The sequence below is a fragment of the Nymphaea colorata genome, chromosome 7 (assembly GCF_008831285.2).
Source record: "Nymphaea colorata isolate Beijing-Zhang1983 chromosome 7, ASM883128v2, whole genome shotgun sequence".
In the NCBI taxonomy this organism is placed as follows: domain Eukaryota; kingdom Viridiplantae; phylum Streptophyta; class Magnoliopsida; order Nymphaeales; family Nymphaeaceae; genus Nymphaea; species Nymphaea colorata.
The window spans coordinates 8,571,115-8,590,139 of record NC_045144.1 but is presented as its reverse complement, the minus strand read 5'-3'; positions in this window follow the sequence as shown (position 1 = coordinate 8,590,139).

The following is a 19,025-nucleotide window of genomic DNA, read 5'->3' as shown; positions in this document are numbered from 1 at the left end:
CAAAACCCAAATTTTAACGAAAAAGTCTCCTTTTCTTTTCTTGATTGTCCAAATCAAGATTCTAAAATGAATAGACGCACACACATAAACAATAGGGAGGATGTTTCGTGCATTTCTTATGCCTACGACCATGATGCCATGGATCTCAAAAATCGGATGTTGGAAGGGTGGGGGGAGGATCTTCGATCCTCAATTATCTTAAATCATTGCTCAGATTTGGGATCCATGGTGATTGAACACAACATTAATTTAACTTGATAAAATGAAACTTACTTTTGATGGTAATTATATATGTTTTTAGGCAAGTGAAAAATATCAAAACTTTTGTAGTCAAAATCAAATATTCTTTTTTGTAAAACTTATTCAAACTCTATATATATTTATTGATGTTCAGATAGGATCATTTCAAAGCATATATTCTAAGGCGTGTGGACCCATCTCATATGCACAAAAATCGGATGTGCGATTACTAAGAGGTGTCTGTAGGAGTTCCATCCAGCAATGTGAAAGGGATTTAAACTTAGGAACTGCATTCTTGTTATGCAAGTTCTTCGCTTACAAAATTTCTGCTTCCATGATTGTGACCATTTACTTGTACTTTAGGGAACTGTTTGATTGTCAGGTTAAATTTTGTGGAGAGGGTGAAATCTGTACGGACGGCTCAAATTTCACCCGCCCGTCTCACGACCTATCAAACAGGATGAAATTTCACCCGTCCGCTCAAAAATTCAAGCTCACAGCTCGGACTTTCTAGCGGGTGAAATTTCACCCACTCCTTTCGAAGCCCATCTTCTCTTGTTTTTTCCTTCCCCTCCTCTCTCGCTGGCTCTTTCCCCTTCGTCGCCTCTTCCCCTCTCCATCTCTCCAAGCTGAAAAATTTGGGAATGGGTGACTTCCTAGAATGGCTGCATCGATCATCATCGGTAACTGACTGTTGTGGAAGCACAAAATTTTCCATGCCTCGTGATACCACCTGATTCCCTGTTCTTCCTTCCCTCTGCAACTAGCCTCAGACTTTGATGGGCTTCTGGTCATCCCCACTTCAAAATATTTCGTGTTCATCTGTTTCTTCCTCCCGCCCAAATATCGCTGGAAAAAGACTTGTTTCCTGCTTCGAGTATTCCACCTGGTTGTGATTCTCCCGACTCCATTGACGTTTCCTCACCTCTCTCAGTGCAGATATGTTTTCTTTTCTTCTCCTCTTTAAGCCTCATCTCGATGGGTTCTTACATGAAAACTAGTCGCTTCTTATCCTTATCCAACTCTTTTAATGATCTTGCATCCTCTGACTCGTTTGAGTATTTTCCCGTCAATCCCGTTTATGATCTGTGGTCGATATTCTCAAAGAAACCAGTGCAAAGAAACCGAGAGGAGATGTTGTGTGTACTGGGGAGGACTCTCACCACTGAGACTGTGGAGTCTGTTATGAGGGAGCTGAAGTGTGGATGGAATTGTGCCTACGAGTTCTTCCTGTGGGCTGAAAAACAAGATGGGTTTAGGCACAACCGTTATACCTTCAATGCCATGGCTTCAATTTTGTCTAGAGCTAACCAGAAGAGTCCATTGATGGTGCAGCAAGCGGGAAGAATTGACTCTGTGCTGAGACGACACCCCAATTTGTATTAAACCAAATAATGTGTGACATCAGCTGATAGTCTAATTGTCTGCCTCATCAATAGATTAGCAATTTAGGAGGCACCGGGAAGCTTGTTTTGTTGGCTGCCTAAAAGCTTGTTTTGTTGGCTGCCTGAAAGCACAATCCTCTGTGAAACATTTTAACATATTTCCATATTTCTGAATGGGAAGTAACATATCTCCCTCCTCACTCATTTATTCTACATTAATTTTTGTTTTGATGCATGTATGCTTGTTATTTTGTTGGCCCGTTTGATGCATGTATGCAACATTTTGTTGTTTTGGAACATCAAACATGGTTAAATTTACCACGTAAAATACTACCTGTGTATCAACCAGGCCCTTAAATTGGAAGAGAGAAAAGTTTCCTCTTGTAAATTTCTTCAAAAAAATTTACCATGGTAAATTTACCACGTTAAATTTCTTCACGAATGCAGAGGTATCGTTTTTGCTCGCGTCCGTCTTGCCGGGGGTGAGGCTCCACCTCATCCACCCCTTCCTCTGACGCATGAACATTATGCTCCCCCTTCACAAAACGCCTTGCAGATCTCTCGCTCCCACTCCTGATCAACCCCAACCGCCAGGGATCCAACAGAAAATCAACTCTCTATATGCGAAAGTCCTGAGAAATGTATATTGTCAATTCGTTGTTTGACAAGTAATAGTGGAAACTAGTGTTGGCATAACCTTCCAGACCCCCATCCCCTCCCCTAAAAAAAAAAAAAAAAAACCAAAACAACAAAAATAAAAAACACTCACACTCATCATGCACCAGTTTCATACAATTTTTTGAGGAAGCAGTTAACATGCTTAACATACACTGTAATCCATGCCTATCTTATGTTGTGTGGGCCAGAAACTTCACCCACAACGGTTCCCACTTAATTAGACGATGCTTGTAATTCCCTCCGACAGACTCAAAGAAGTACATTAGAAACACATGAATAAGTTGCGACCATAAAGAAGATGAACAAGAAGCTTGATGGCAAAACAAGAACAGCAACACGACAAATTTCGTATAAACGTCACGCGCTCGGCCAATGCCTCCCTCTCCTTCTTCTCCATCGACGCCAGTTCCAGTGCACTGGCCTCCCTACTGTCATTTTTCCTTCCTTGTTGTTGTTTTTGGGTTGCTGGGATGTCTCTATCGCTTTCCCGATTGCTAGTGGGCAGGGAACGAGGTTAAGAAATCCCTAGCCTAAGTTAATTTAAAAAAAAAAAAATAATTACAGTCGGGCTTCTCGGTCCCCATAACATAAGCTGCCACGATGCCCACTGCATTATCGATGGCGGGAAACACTCTACTGTCCGTCAATCGAGCAGGAAGCCCTTCTCCATCATTGTTGGTGAGTCACTAGAATGCTTAAGCTGGGGTAGGGGCTTCTCCATTCTTGCTGGTGAGTCGTTGGAATGCAGCATCGAGAGAAAGGGCGGGATAAGCTAACGACGAGAGAAAGGACGGGATAAGGTGCTTCTCCATCCTTGATGGTGAGTCGCTGAAACGCAGCGACGAGAATTTGGGGCAGGGGCGGCACCGCTATATATTAATTTTTTTTCTTGTTTTCTTCTTATTTGAAAAAGATTAATAGTTAAGATTATTTTTATCTCTTTAGCACCTCTCTCTCCCATCGATGTATAACACTTTTTGGTGCAACACTGCTGGAGATTCGAACCTCTTCCCTACATTCACAAAAAGAATCAAAGATTATAGAGCAACAAAGAAATGACCATCCTCAGCCTACATCAGAGGCTTATGGTCCAACGACTAACAAATAAATACAAGAATCCCAAGAAAAAAACAAAACTTAAGACACAATTCATTCACCTAAAGTACAAGTAAATGGTCCCAACACATAAAGGAACGATCAAGGAAGTAGGAATTATGTAAGCGAAGAACTTACATAGCAGGAATGCAGTTCATAAGTTTAAATTTCCTTCCACATTGCTCCTCCCCAACAACCCTTTAGTAATCGCGCATCTGATTTTCAAGCATATGAGACGGATCCACAAGCCTTAGAATATATACTTTCTATCTTAACATCAATAAATATATGTAGTGTTTGAATAAGTTTTACAAAGAATGATATTTGATTTTGACCACAAAGTATTGGCACTACATAAGTTCTGATATGTTTTACCTGCCTAAAAACACACATAATTACCATCAAAAGTAAGTTTCATTTTATCAAGTTAAATGAATGTTGTGTTCAATTACCACTGATCTCATATCTGTGATGATTTCAGACAACTGAGGATCTAACATCCTTCCCCGCCCTCCCAACATCTGATTTCTGAGATCGACGGTGGTCAAGTCCAACTCCTCTCCACCCCCTCTCTCTCTCTCAACTTCGATTTCAGATCCATGTTTTTAACATTAAAGTGTGGACTTGAAATCCACATTAGAGGAGTGCTATGAATTTCAGGTATCATGGATTTGAGATTCTTTCAATTCTGAATCAAATGCAAAATGATCATGCCACTGGATGGTCGTAGGCAAAAGAAATGCACGAAGTAAATGAAAAAAAAGTGCTGACTGGGTGTGATTAAGGCCGACTCAATTATGCCATGGATCCGTTAAATAGTGGATCCAAAATTAAACATCATTCCCCGCTCTTCATTTCGACTTGTTCTGCAGGAAGAAAACGTGATCCTTGAGGCTGATGCTCTGCGGGAGGCAGCCATGGAGGCTGCTGCTCGGTGGGAAGCGTACCTTGCTTACCTCTATCCTTTTCTCGCTGCATTCCAGTTGCTCAACATCGACGATAACAGATGACACCTCGGAGGAGGGCTTCCTGCCGAATTGACGGACAGCAGTCCAATGAGGGCGCTGAGCTGCGCCGAAATTAGAAATACTTTTAGGTGTATAGCAGCATAAATTCTGCTGCATCTGTGAAGCATCTCTTTGTCATAATGTGATTTTCAGCCCTTTGATCCGAATATAAGTGTCATAATTTGTGTTAGGGTAAAAGGCATAAATTGATTCCATAATAAATAATGGAACAAACTTAATAGAAACATGTAGGTGCATATTTTATGAACTAATACCAAACACCAAACTTAAAAAGTCGCCCAAACGTACAATATAATCCATTTCAAGTATCGATTGTGGTGAATTAGTCTGAACGTCTAAAGAACTTAGAACCATAACCGAGGAGTACAATTACAGGAGAGTATTTAAACCAAGGGAGAGTGTTACCTACAAAAAATACATCATAGCGGCCTTTGGCCTTCCTCCTTCCCTGTAGTGAAAAACATCAATGGCTACGGCTCATTAACAGCGAGGCAGGAGGTATCCGTTTCTTTACATGAACGGAGTCCTACCAAGTAAGAAAGCGACCAAGCTGAGTAACCTGAACCTATCATCGTATGCTTATCTGCTATTTTTTTTTTTACAGAGAAAAGAGGGCGGAGGACAAAGATTTGGCAAGATAAAATTGTTAGATAAAGTGAGGTGTAAGCAACCTAGCCAGTCTGCATTAAAAGGAGGATTTGCAATGAAAAAGAATTATCTATGAAGATCAGCTCATAGATTTTATTAAAGGTGATGTCTTCATGTATCACAGTTCCAATCATTATTTGCAGTACTCTTTGAAGAAAATAGCAGAGATTATCATGTGCACATTAGCAGCAACAGAACAAAAGGAACTTATCACCCAGTTTTGCTCATCATCCAAGAGTCTTAAAGGGATATCTTGTGCCAATAACTAAAAAAGTTTCATATACAGAGAGAGGTTGTAGAATATTTCAATAAAAAGGAGACTTGTTATTATAAACAGTTGCTAAAGGAGACTTGTTATTATATACAGTTGCTACATAAAGCCACCTTAACCGAGCCATTTGATGCCAAAAGAGTTCCTTTAAATCCTTCCTCTGCCGGCTCAAATTCCACCTTGCTTCCCGAAAGTTCATCTGCATTCAAATTATCAACATAAAGGTCGAACAAGCAGCAAGATAGGCTATAAAAGTGGCAGTAGGAAAGTAAATAACCTGCAATATCACGATTCTCATGTACTTCTGTGTCAGTAACCCAAAGAACATCTCCACGCAGTATGTTCGTATAAGCCAACGTGGCAGAATCATCTTCAATTTCAACTGAACCTTTATGTAATTTCTGGTTCTCCTTCACAATCTGCAAATGCCATCCCAGTTGCAATTAGGGATGTCAACGGATCGGATTCGGATCGGATATACTCTTTATCATATCCGACTTTTCGGATATACATATTTTCGGATTCGAATTCGGATTCGAATTCGGATAAAATAAAATCTTAAAAATATCCGAATCCGATTTTTAAAACCATATCCGAATCCGATCCGAATCCGACTTTTAAATCAAAATCTGGTTCCGAATCCGAATCCGACTTTAAAATCCAAAATCCGATTAAAATCAGAATCCGACTTTTTATTTCAATATCCGATTTCAATCCGAATCCGATTTTTTATTTCACTATCCGATTTCAATCCGAATCCGACTTTTTATTTCATTATCCGATTTCAATCCGAATCCGACTTTTTATTTCATTATCTGATTTCAATCCGAATCCGACTTTTTATTTCATTATCCGATTTCAATCCGAATCCAAATTTTATATTTAAAGATCCCATTCTGATCTAAAGACTTTCATATTTGACATCCAAAACTAACTTTTAAATTGCTAAAAAAAATCATTCCACCACTTCTTGTTTCTCAGAGCTCAAGAAAGGGCCCACAAGACAATATCTAAAACATTATCACTACAATAGCTGCACATTCTGCCTGCCTAGCAAAATATCATGTATTTTTTTACCAAGTGCCTCCATGGACGTTAATTACCAATGTTCTTTTAAAAACAAAACAAAAAACAAAAAAATGCCCAAAGCATAAAGGGCGACGAGCCAGACTGCCTAATAAGTTTCCATTAAATATCTAGGCATCTGCAAAAAACTATACAGTCTGAAGCTTTCAATATATACACTTGAACTGTTATAACATACAAATGAAAGTAATTGGTGAGAAAGGCACAAAAACCTTAATTCTCAAAACAAAACTATGATATGAAACAAAAGTCCACCTTCTCTGATATAAATTTCTAAAAATTGTACTTTGTTGTTTGTTGATGCAACAAGAGACTGGACGAGCCATCCTTCACATCTTCAATAATAATAAAAAAAAATCATCATATAGTCCAAGCTTACAAAATTTTTCTTTCAATGCCTTCATTTGCCACAAAGGATATGACCTTTCTGTTTGGATATATTAAGGTCCTGAAGGTAATGATATCAAATTAACCTGCATTATGCAAATGAAAACTTTAATTAAATAAACATCTTAGACTCACTTGACACATTACTCTAGGTTTTAATTGATTTAATGAAAACAGATAAATACAAAAGAATATATACCTCTAATTTACGATTCAGTTTCAATGTATGCAGATGCAAATGGTGCTTCCTCTTCAAGTAAAGGTATAGGCAAATCAGAATCATCTAACAAAAGAATAAAATAAGCAACACAAAAATATATTTAAAAACATTAATAATAAGTAAATTACCTTCAGCCTTATCTCGCAACCAATCTTGTGCACAAATCAAAGCCTCCACGGTCTTGCAACCTAATCTACTTCTGTATAAATCAAGAATACGTCCACCTGTACTAAATGTTGACTCTGATGCAACAGTTGATATAGGAAGAAGCCAAAATATCACATACCATTCTAGATAACACAGGGTATTTAGGTGCATTGACTTTCCATCAAGTCAAAATGTCAATTGGATTGTTTTTTTGGGTAAAGGGGCTCTTCCAAATACAACTCCAAATCTGATTTTCTATGTTGGCTTTGTGATGATTCTTCAAGAAAGTCATCTAATGCACTTGTTCTAGGCTTCTTATTAGAAGAAACCTCAATCAAAGAAGTCGAAGTAGATGCTTCATTATCCTTCTCAACATCAACAATGTAACCAGTACCAGCAGAAAGTGTCTTCAATGCATAAGTAGCTTTATGTTCATCATAAAGATCACAAAGATAATTCTTAATTGCAGAAACAAGTTCATATGCTTCATCTTTATAAAATTGCCTATAATAAAACTCAATTATTTTCATCTTATAATGAGGATCAAATACCCCTGCAACTGCTAAAATTAAATTGCATATATCCCAATACTTGTCAAACTTTGTTTTCATCCTCATTGCCATATTTGAAAGGCAAATATCTGAACTTGAACACATTTTTTAAATTTCCAACTTTATCTCACAAAACTCTTTAAAGAAGATATTGGAAGTTGGACACTTGACTGCAGAAATGGCATTAGTAGCATCATAAAATACCTTCAAACTGTTATGAATAATAGTAGCATTCTTCCACTCATCCTTTGTCGGTCTGAAATGATAGTGACGATCAAGTTCTTCAAAATGACCAAAAGCTTCTTTATATTGTAAAGCTACATCAAGCATAAGAAATGTTGAGTTCCATCTAGTTGGAACATCAAGGCACAACTTTTTTTCACAAGTAACTTTGACATGACGCACTGCTCGATCAAAAACTTCACAGCGAGCTGGAAAAGCCTTAATATATTTTATGCTTTCTCTGATCTTGTCAATCACATCACTTATTTCTTTGACACCATCTTGTACAACCAAATTAAGAATATGAGCAGCACATCTAACTTGAAAAAATTTTCCATTACAGACAAGTGCATCCTTTTCAAGAAGCCACTCTATCAATTTTGTAACCATGATATCATTTGTCGAACAATTATCTAATGTAATTGAAAATAACTTGCGATCAATATTCCATTTTAGTAAACAATCTTTGATGACTGATGCAAGTCTTTCTGCTGTATGAGGTGTTTCAACCATAACAAAGTTGAGAACTTTCTTTTTTATTTCCCAACTATTATCAATATAATGTGCAGTCAAACATAAATAACCACGTTTTTGACAAGACGAAGTCCACATGTCAGATGTAAGACTAATCCTCCCATTAGTCTTTTCCAAAATAGTACGTAATTTTGTCATTTCATCTTCATAAATATGTATGCAATCTGATCTAATAGTGTTACGTGACAATAACTTAAACTGTGGTTGTAATCCTTTAACAAATTTCTGAAATCCAGAATGACCAACTATACAAAATGGATATTCATGAACAATAATCATATTGGCTAAATCTTGTCGACTTTTATCTGAATCAAACTTGAAAGTACCAACAGTACATTTTTCATCCTTTTCATAAAAAACCAGACGTTGTTGACATGATTCTAAGTTAGGCCTTTTAGGACATGATTTTAAATGATTCTTCAAACGTGAGGTGCCCATCTTACTATTGCAATCCATAGATACTTTACAGTGTTGACAAATAGCACGTTGAATACCTGATTCGTTTATTGTCCTGCTGAACTCTTTCCATACCGCTGATCTTAGTGACTTGGTTTTCGTAGATATGTCAACTTCTATATTGTTAGCAGAGACGAAACTAGAAGCATTGGCACCTGATGTTGTAGAATCCATAATCTGCATATAAAAAATAGAAAACTTTAACTAAACCATTCGAAAGCAAAAAATGGGAAGAAAAAGGAGGAGGCACAAAACCATACCAGAAGTATTAGAGAAAAGCAAATGCCAAAACAACTATTTGAAACTACAAAACCATATCAACAAGTGCAGCCAACCAAAAGCAGGCACATGCATAAAAATAGAAAGTGACATGTCATATTTTGCATATTTCATAAACAGCAAGTTTTCCTTTCATAAACCCTCGGTCATATAAGTCAGTATTTAAGTTGGAAACTGAAGATGCTGCATAAGTGACTCCTGCTATGGCAGATAGGAGAAAATGTGGAACTATGGAAACTGCATATATGATTGCACTTTACTTCTAACTCTCATAAAGCATCATTTAGCTCCTTGGGAATTGGGAAGTAAAACCAAAGTGCATCATCTTTCGACTTTAAACAAACATATCAACTAGAAGAAAGAATGCCACAAGCAAACACATCAAAACCAGAGGCAAGAAAAAGGTTTAGGGGAGAGCAGCATTACCTTAGTGAGTTGGCGATGATAAGGGCGAGCACTTTCAGGATGAAAAGGTCGAGTCTCCTCCCTTTTGGTACTGCACCGATTACACTGTGGACAGCAACTTCGACCACAACCTGCACCGCGCGTTCGCCTCCCTGCCCCTGAAAGCCAACGTTTCCCTCACCAGCTTCTACAATGCCACCGAGGGAAGGAAAGCCGACCAAGTCACCTGACTCACCTCAAACTTTTTTTGTTTTGACCCTGAACGCAGCGTGAGAGAGCGAGAGGGAGAAGAAAAGAGGGGAAGAATGGCAAGGGTTATTCTTCGAATCTTTGGTGCAGGGAGGAACGGTGCAGGGAAGGAAGAACGTCAAGAACGTCAAGCAATTCTTTTCTTTTTTTTGTTTCCTTTTCTTGTTTCCTTTTTTGTTTTTCCTTTGAGCCGTAGGAAAGAAGAAACGGCACCCACCAATCATCTTCAATAACGTTCATTTAACAACCAATATAAACGATTGCTTTTACAAGCAAACAAAATGGGCGAGAAGCTTCATTTTCATTTTAAATTTGATCAACTTAAATTGAACTTGAAGGAAAAACTATGGTTTTTTAATTTCGTCCAACCTATAGATAGTTGAAAATTGTAATATAAGTAATTTAAAAAACTATGGTTTTTTAATTTCGTCCAACCTAAAGAAAGTTGAAAACTTCAGAACATATATTATATAAGTAATTTAATAATATGACATTCTAACTGGACTCGGGTGTAAGTCGGAGCTGCACCCATGTTCGGTGCGCGCCCGACTTGATGCGACGCGGGTGCGACATTAAAATAAAAGAGTTCGGGTGACTCACTGCTAAAAAAAATTTTAAAAATTATGTTTTGATTCATTTTAAATTTTAAAACTATAGTTTGACTCTGGCAACATAACAACTTCTAAGTATATAGTATATAAAAAAGCTATTATTTGATATATCAGATAATTTATTAAATCGAACAATTTGTTATTTTGCTACTAGTTAAAGTTTTTGTTTTCGAATTTGTGAATTATGTATTATATATCAAACACCTACGACTTTTGGATAAGAATTTATTTGATAAATAATTTTTTTAAGAGTATAGCAGATTTTTTATATTAAATATATTTATTTGCGATTATGCAAGTGGAGAAGCTTTCAACTAAAATGAATATCATAATGCGTTTAAGATTTTCTATCAACTTTTTTTATTTTATGACTTTAGCAGTTTGTTTGCTATCAACTTTTTTTTCATAAGTGACATACATGCCAATAGTTTTTCTTGACACCTTTACTTTCTTAAATATATAATATAGCTATACTTGAAACCAATTTGACATAATAGTCTATTAAAATTTATAGCTTTAAAAAATGTCTTTTTCATATTTTAAAAATTCTCATTTTTTTGAATTTTTTGATTGAAGTTTTTTTTTATTATTTTTAATTAAATAAATATATTATTTAAGATTTCCTGCTAAAATACACGATGAAGAAGCTTTCCTGCTTTCGTTATCAAAATTGTGAACATTGAACATTAATTGGTTTATTTGAAAGGAATAACATATTTTAAATTGAGTAAACTATTATTTCATGATGATCAGTTGATCACTTATTGTCAATTATTAAATAGTGACACCCATATTATTTATCATTAAAAAATATTATTTAACTTCTCTTTTTTCTCATTTTATTGAGTTAATTAAAATAATTTGTGTTACACCCGTAAAAAGAGTGTTTAATAATATAAAATAATTTATTAATCCTCTTACCTTTATTACTATAATTATTCTTTACATAAAATTTTATAATTACTCCAATGATATGTAAGATAGTTTATTAAATCGAACAATGTGTTGTTTTCTTAATAGTTAAAGGCTTTTGTTTTCAAATTTGTGAATTATGTGTTATATATGATAAGACTTTTGGACATATTATATGATTATACAAAATGATTTACTTGATTAATTGAATAAATAATTTTTAATTTCATAAATTAAAACTTTTTTATGTGTTCAAGACTTTTTTCATATTAAACATATCTATTTGTGATTAATTTTCACATTTTTTAAACTACTAATTTTATTGAAATTTCCTTATAGAAGTTTTTATTATTATTATTAATAATTAAATAAATACATTATTTAAGATATCCTATTTAGTTGATGCCTTAACTATAATAGTTTGCTTGTTTACAGAAAAACGTTTAATTAAATATAATATTAATTATTATTTTATTAGTTTTATATGATATAGTTTTAAATTGTTTAAGTTAAATGGTATAAATAGTTTATATCATTATATGCAACTTTATAAAAACAATCAGTTATTAATCAGATTATACCTTCATATAAAGTTTATATTATATTTACATCATAACTTTAAGTTGGTGCGCTTGGTTAGACCTTTTGGCTAACCATTCACAGATCTCTACTTCAAAACGTGGGGTCACCAACTCAATCTTAGATTCGGATTCGGATGTTGGGGTCACCAACTCAATCTTAGATTCGATGTCGGATATATCACGGTTCGGATTCGGATATCAAGCTGTAATTCGGATTCGGATATACTTGTTAAGATGGTTAAGTGTCCGATCGGATATTTACTTAAAACCGAATCCGAATCCGTATCCGGTCGGATAAGATGGTTCAATATCCGATCGGATATTTACTTAAAACCGAATCCGTATCCGATCGGATGTTACTTCTTAAATCCGAATCCGATCCGATTTCTCAATCGGATGTCAAATTACTAACCATATCCGATTTTTTACAAGCGATTCGGATCGGATATCCGATCCGAATCCGATCCGTAGACATCCCTAGTTGCAATGCAAAGCTAACGTAAAACATTCCATTAATCGCATTTTGTGAATTAATTATGCTAGCACAGGAATAAAGAACTAGTTCTGGTTTCCAGTTCCATTAAGATTGTCAAAGAACATCCAGCTGGAAAAAGCACCAGATCTCACTCTGTGTGTGCAAAACAACCATAAATAGAAACCGCAGCAGTCAGAAGGAAACAAATTTGCATTGCTGCCAACACGTTATTGTATTACTAGTATGAAAAAATTGCCTACCTCATGCCTTCAACTAAAAAAAGGCCATAAATACATTTAAAGTATCTTATAATGCAAAAGCAACTTGACAGAAGTTAAAACACCTTACACGAAGAAAAATTTGTGTAGCCTTCCCTTCACTTGTTTTAAGCCATTAGGTTGCCTACAAAAGCCAAATATCTCACCATTCCGGCATCTAAATTATCTCGGAAATTCAAATCATTATTTGCCATTCATTCCAAATTCAACAGGACAAAAAAGATATTTAAAATGCAAAGACTGAACTAATATCTTGGTTTTGTCGCACAAATACTTCATTTGGCACAGGAACCCCATCATGGTCATGTCACATCGGTGTCTATATATATATATATATATATATATATTGTTTAGAAACAATAAAATTAACTACTAGCAAGCTATGATTCTATCCATGATTAAAATTTTCAATGAGAAAAAAAAAGCAAAGTGGCAGTTGCACAGCTGTTCCCAAGTCTAATTTGAAGAGTCCTTAAAAAACGTTACGTGGACCTAGACAGTAAACCCTAAAGAAATACTGGGTAGAGAATACTGATGCTGGCACCTAAAAAGCCCTACTCAATAGAAATGGGGAAAATGAAGAGGAAGAAAAAGAAAAACAAGGGTCAAAGTGGAGCTTATAAGAAACACCACCTCAATATTGTAGAAGATATAACAGACAAGAAAAATAAATTTTTGGTTAAGACATTGAGTATTTCTTGTTTGGACTGTTTAGGTGTTAGCCTATGTGTTTAGGCTGCTGCCAAGTGCTTAGGCATATGCTTTTAACTAAAAAGTTTTGTCACATAGGTGTGGTGTGTGGGATTATATACTGTGCCGATACAGCAATGTTTGAAAAACTTTAGGTGCCGGTGCAGCAACTAGCAAGGTATATATATATATATATATATATATATATATATATATATATATATATATATATATATATATATATATATATATAGTTATTTATTTACTTTTAATAGTATTATCTATCTATATTTACATTTTTAACCATTTATATTAAGGCTAGTTTAGTTGGGTGTGCATCTAACACCTCCTCACCAGAGACATGTTCAATGCATAATGTTGTGTTGTGTGGGAGCTGCACCAGCTGGTCCAGCTCCCACCCATGTTGTGTGGATTCGGGTGCAGCAGCTGTTTAGGCACACCTATGTACATAACTGAAAAGACCGCGAACACAACAAACGGTTCATAGACATCACCAAACTAGTGTTGCACACGCAATACACTTTAGGAACATTCATATATTACCTTTTGTGACTTTGATTGCTTATTTTCTACCAGTTAGTAATTTTCTTCCAAGGTATTATTGTGCATCTAACACCCCACACCAGAGACATGTTAACCTTCTCCATCCTTCTTAATGGGGAAGAAGGTAGAATCTTTGAGTGCAGGAAGGGACTCCGACATGGATATCCTCTCTCCCCCTACCTATTCATTATAGTCATGGAGCTTCTCTCCCCCTACCTATTCATTATAGTCATGGAGCTGTTTGGCCGCAGTTTTCAAAATCGAATTAATAGGGGAATCATCAAGCTCCCCAGAATGCCATATTCTTTGCCTAACATCCACTCTCTCCTTTTTGCAAATGACATTTTACTTTTCTACAGAGCTACTCACAAATCTCTATCCGGAATTGCCTTTTTCCTTGGCCAGCTGGAGAGATGCGCAGGCCTTAAGATCAATGGGAGGAAATCATCCATTTTCATGTTTGGAGTCAGTGATAGTAAAGCCATCGTCCTGTCCTCTATCTTGGAATGGAAAACTGATAAGCTTCCTTCTAAGTATCTTGGTCTGCCTCTCTTTGTTGGCAAAATGAAGAAGGATCATTGTGTTGATCTTATTGGTAGACTTGAAAGGAGAATGGCAGCGTGACAAACTAACTTTCTCTCTTTGCAGGGCGTTTATGCCTAGTCAAACATAACCTTGCAATTTCGGGGGTCTACTGGATGCAAGGGATTAGATTGCCAAAAAAAACTCTGATCATTATCGAAAGGAAAATGGCGCACTTCCTTTGGGCTCACAATAGCGCCTCCAGGGCCATCCATCTAGTTGCTTGGAAAGATTTGTATAAGCCTAAAGAGGAGGGTGGTGTAGGTTTCCGGGCCCTTGTGGAGTGGAACGCAGCAGTCATGGCTACTAGATGCTGCAAAATTCTAGAGGGTCATTCCTTGTTAGGTTTGTGGCTTCGAATGCGGTATCTCAGGAATATTAGGAGCTTTTGGTCTGCTAAGAAGCCATGGAAAGGTTCTTGGGCATGGATCAGCCTTGGCTGGGGATGGAGGCTGATAGAAAATCTTGTTTTTTGGAAAGCTGACAATGGAAAAAAAATCAGATTTTAGGTGGATGATTGGAGCCATGGTATCCTTTTACATAGGGTTCAAGGAGAACTCTATGAGCAGGTCAAGCATGACCGACACCTCTCTCTGATGGCAGCCATCAACTACTATAGAATTGATGAGAATTCTTTCTCCTTCTTGCTGAATGGCATTAGGGATCTCTCTGACAGGGATGACAGATTGGTTTTCAAAACTAATGCTAACCAGGAAATCACTAGCTCTCTTGTTTGGAACATGGTGAGAAGCAAAGGAAACAAAGAGACTTGGAAGATGCTGGTTTGTGATGCAAATGTCCCGGCGTGCACCAGCTAGTTTGTTTACCTAGCCTCCAAACATCGGCTCCTAACTACTGACCGTTTGAAGCATATGGGTCTGCCCTTAGTCAATAGATGCTTCCTTTGTAGATCTGAGGAAGAGAGCAACCACCATATCTTATTTTCCTGCCGCGTTGCCAAAAATGTGTGGAGCTGGTTAATGAGTAAATTTAATCGAAGGAGATCTCCTTGAAGGAACATTAATGAGGAGATCAAATACTGGTACGAAGTTAAGTTTCCACATAGATGGGTCAACAAGTATTGGCATGTAATGTTCCATGTAGTAGTATGGCAACTCTGGTGGACTCGCAACCAAGCTGCCCATGATAATTGGCAACACCCATCCATTTGTAGCATTACGAATAGGATTTGGAAGATAGGACAAAGGGTGGCTGAGGCTATCTTTTCGTAGGAGGAAGACTGACAACTGATTCAACTATGGTGGTCCATTGGTATTTTTTGTAGTAAAAGAGAAGAAATACATAAGGACGATCACACTCTTCAAATTGTATATAGTAGAATTAACTTAAGGCTGATGGTGGCTGGGATGCTGGAGCTTACCAGTCGGCAAGTAGAATGGTAGCTCAAGATGCCTCACGATCATATCCTCTAACAACGGTTGGAAACGAAGAATACAATCCATGATGGAAGGGCGTAGAACCATCTCAGCAAGATGGATCTTTTTCAAAAAGTGTTTTGAAAGAACCAGTGTAGATGATCACTTTCCATCAGTGGATGTAGGTCAGCAACTCTTGATTTATGGTCAACAAGATGGACGCGACAATGGCAGGCAATTATTGCATGTTTTGTTTACCTACTAGCAGATGGGCAATATTGTTTCTTCTTGCTTAATCCTAGTTTTTTGCTCAACTGTCTCTGTCTTGCTTATGAGGGGTGAGGGTTTTTTTGCTCCTTGTGTTTTTTTCCTGCTGATGCTTTGCATCCCTTGTGTTTTTCTTGTAAATATAATTTTTTGGCAATAAAGGTGGGGAGCCTACCTCCCAGCAATCCATTATTGGAACTACATTATTATTGTGGCTTTTCTATATAAATTTTCAATTACAATGATTTTACAACTCTCGTCCAAGAGTTAGAACTTGAGATTGCAATACAATATATATATATATATATATATATATATATATATATATATATATAACGGCCAAAAAATCATGCGATATTTTTGATACCACAATACTAATGAGAAAAATAATAAAAAAGAAAAAAACGTGCCCTTTTGAAAAGAAGCGTGAAGAAATATTTATTTTGTTTTTATCGCATTTTTTACTTGTCTTTTTCCTTTTTTTTGTTTTCCTCTTTTTTAAGGTTAGTGACATCAGGGATTCACCTTTCATCCGAATTATTAATTATCATTCTTAACATCAATAAGCCATTCTTTAATGCATTCTTATTAGTTTCTCATCTGTTTGGTTTTACCTAACTTAAAGTTTTTATATTTGTGCCCCAAAAGTGTAATGAGATTTTCCCAAAATATCCCAAGCAAAACAACATTGCTGAGAAATACAAGATCATTCATGAGGGTCCTAATCTATTATGGTGGATGATTGAATGAAAATAAGAAGAAAAAGATGATGGCCATTTTCACCATATAGTAATAGTTCACTAATAGTTCACACCTTTGCTAGACTTACTATTCACTCACTATAAATATAAGGTGTTCCAACAAGCACCCAAACCCACTTATGAAAAGTTCATTTTCATGGATGATGTGCTCCTTGATTGACCCCATTGTCAGAAATATAATTGCCGGCTCTTCATTGGCAAGGTTTTCCTCATATATTAAAAAGAAAATTATTGTTCTTCGAAAAATCTTCGGAGTTCAAAAATAAAAAATATAGAAAAAATTATGAAACTCAGCTTCTACTAAATTTCCTAGAAAAATATCAATGCAAATTTAAAGTAGTCATTAAAACATGAAAACAACAAAAAAGTTTAAAGTAGGTTCTAAATTAGTTTCTTAAAAAGAATCTCGCAAGAATCTTTTGGCGATATATTGAAATAACCTATTTTCTAATTTAAATGGTTTTAGGAGTTTTTATGGCTATGTTCTGAAAATATTGCCAATATTTGTAAATGTGGTTTACCAACATCACAGAAATAATTTATATATTTTTTGGTAAGAGAAGTTTCATATCATGTTATTCTAGCAAAAATTATGGGTATCCTAGTATCTTGAAAAACCATATCATGTTACTTAAAATTTACGTTTTATGTCCAAACAACATAATCTACAAGAGTAAAACATCATTCAGGTCCCACTGTAACAAATGCAGTCTCTCGCTATGTTTTCACAAGTGTAGGTATTGCAAGAACACCACATATCTATATATTTGAGGGACTGTGTACCTCAACTTTTATGTGCTCAGCTGTTCTTTGCCATAGAACCATCTGAATACAATTGGATGATCAAAACAGTTTGATGAAAGTTATCTATATAGTTTATTCAACAAATAACAAGCTTTATATGTCACACGGATACAAGTGAAAGGCCCAGGTATTGTGTCAGTAAATGGGTACACTGACACAGGTACATGGATATCTAAAGGCACGATGTATATTTTAAAACTTAAAACCTTATGCATCCAATATAAAAAGAGACGGCATGCTTGTGTTTTCCTTCCTTTTTAACTTTAACTTTGGTATCCCACTTCCATTATGTATTGTCCTTCCATTTTTGCTTGACTTTTGACCTTCTGGATTATATATATATATATGTGTGTGTATGTGTGTGCGACGCCTGTGTCTGTCATATCCTCGTACCCGCAATTTTTAAAAAATGGTGTGTCTGAATCTATAACACATACCCACACCCATGTGACATAGCAACTTTTAATGCATAAGGAAATGAAGGGCGTCAAAGATGAACAGCTTAAAATGGATGAAAAACTTGAAGGATTAGACATCATGATTTTCTATTTTAAAATATGACCCAAAGCATGATTTTTAAGACAATCGTTGAATCTATCCATATTATCAGATTATGCAAAATCAAAGATGAACAGCTTAAAATGGATCAAAAACTTGAAGGATTAGACATCATGATTTTCTATTTTAAAATATGTCCCAAAGCATGATTTTTAAGACAATCGTTGAATCTATCCATATTATCAGATTATGCAAAAGTGTTGCTATTACAAGTAACTAGATTACAAATACATCCACCGCTTAGAATGTACTTAGCCAGAACATTGGGAAACATAGAAAACAGAAAAAAAAAAAAAAAGAACAGGACACGATATTTCATAAATTTAGTGTGATCCTATCACTATATTATTACTCTTTTCTCCATCACGAAACAAAGTACCAATAGGGGCTTGTTTAGTATTTGCAAAACTGTTTTGAGCCTTCTAAAACTCATGCTTCTAAAATATTTTTGAAATGCAGGTTGGTAAAAAACAGCAAAGGACAATGGTAAGACTGCTTCAAAAACCTCTTTTAATAGTAAGAAAGACACAGGATTGGGGAGTTCTCACATCACATCAGTTTCTTGATGACCACTAAGTATTGCAAGAGTAAGATGATTGCGACTGCAGCAACTTGAGGAAGGAAGGTAAGAGAAGAGGAACGAAAAGGAATGGAGAAAGAAGATGAAGATAACTGGTACATTTTT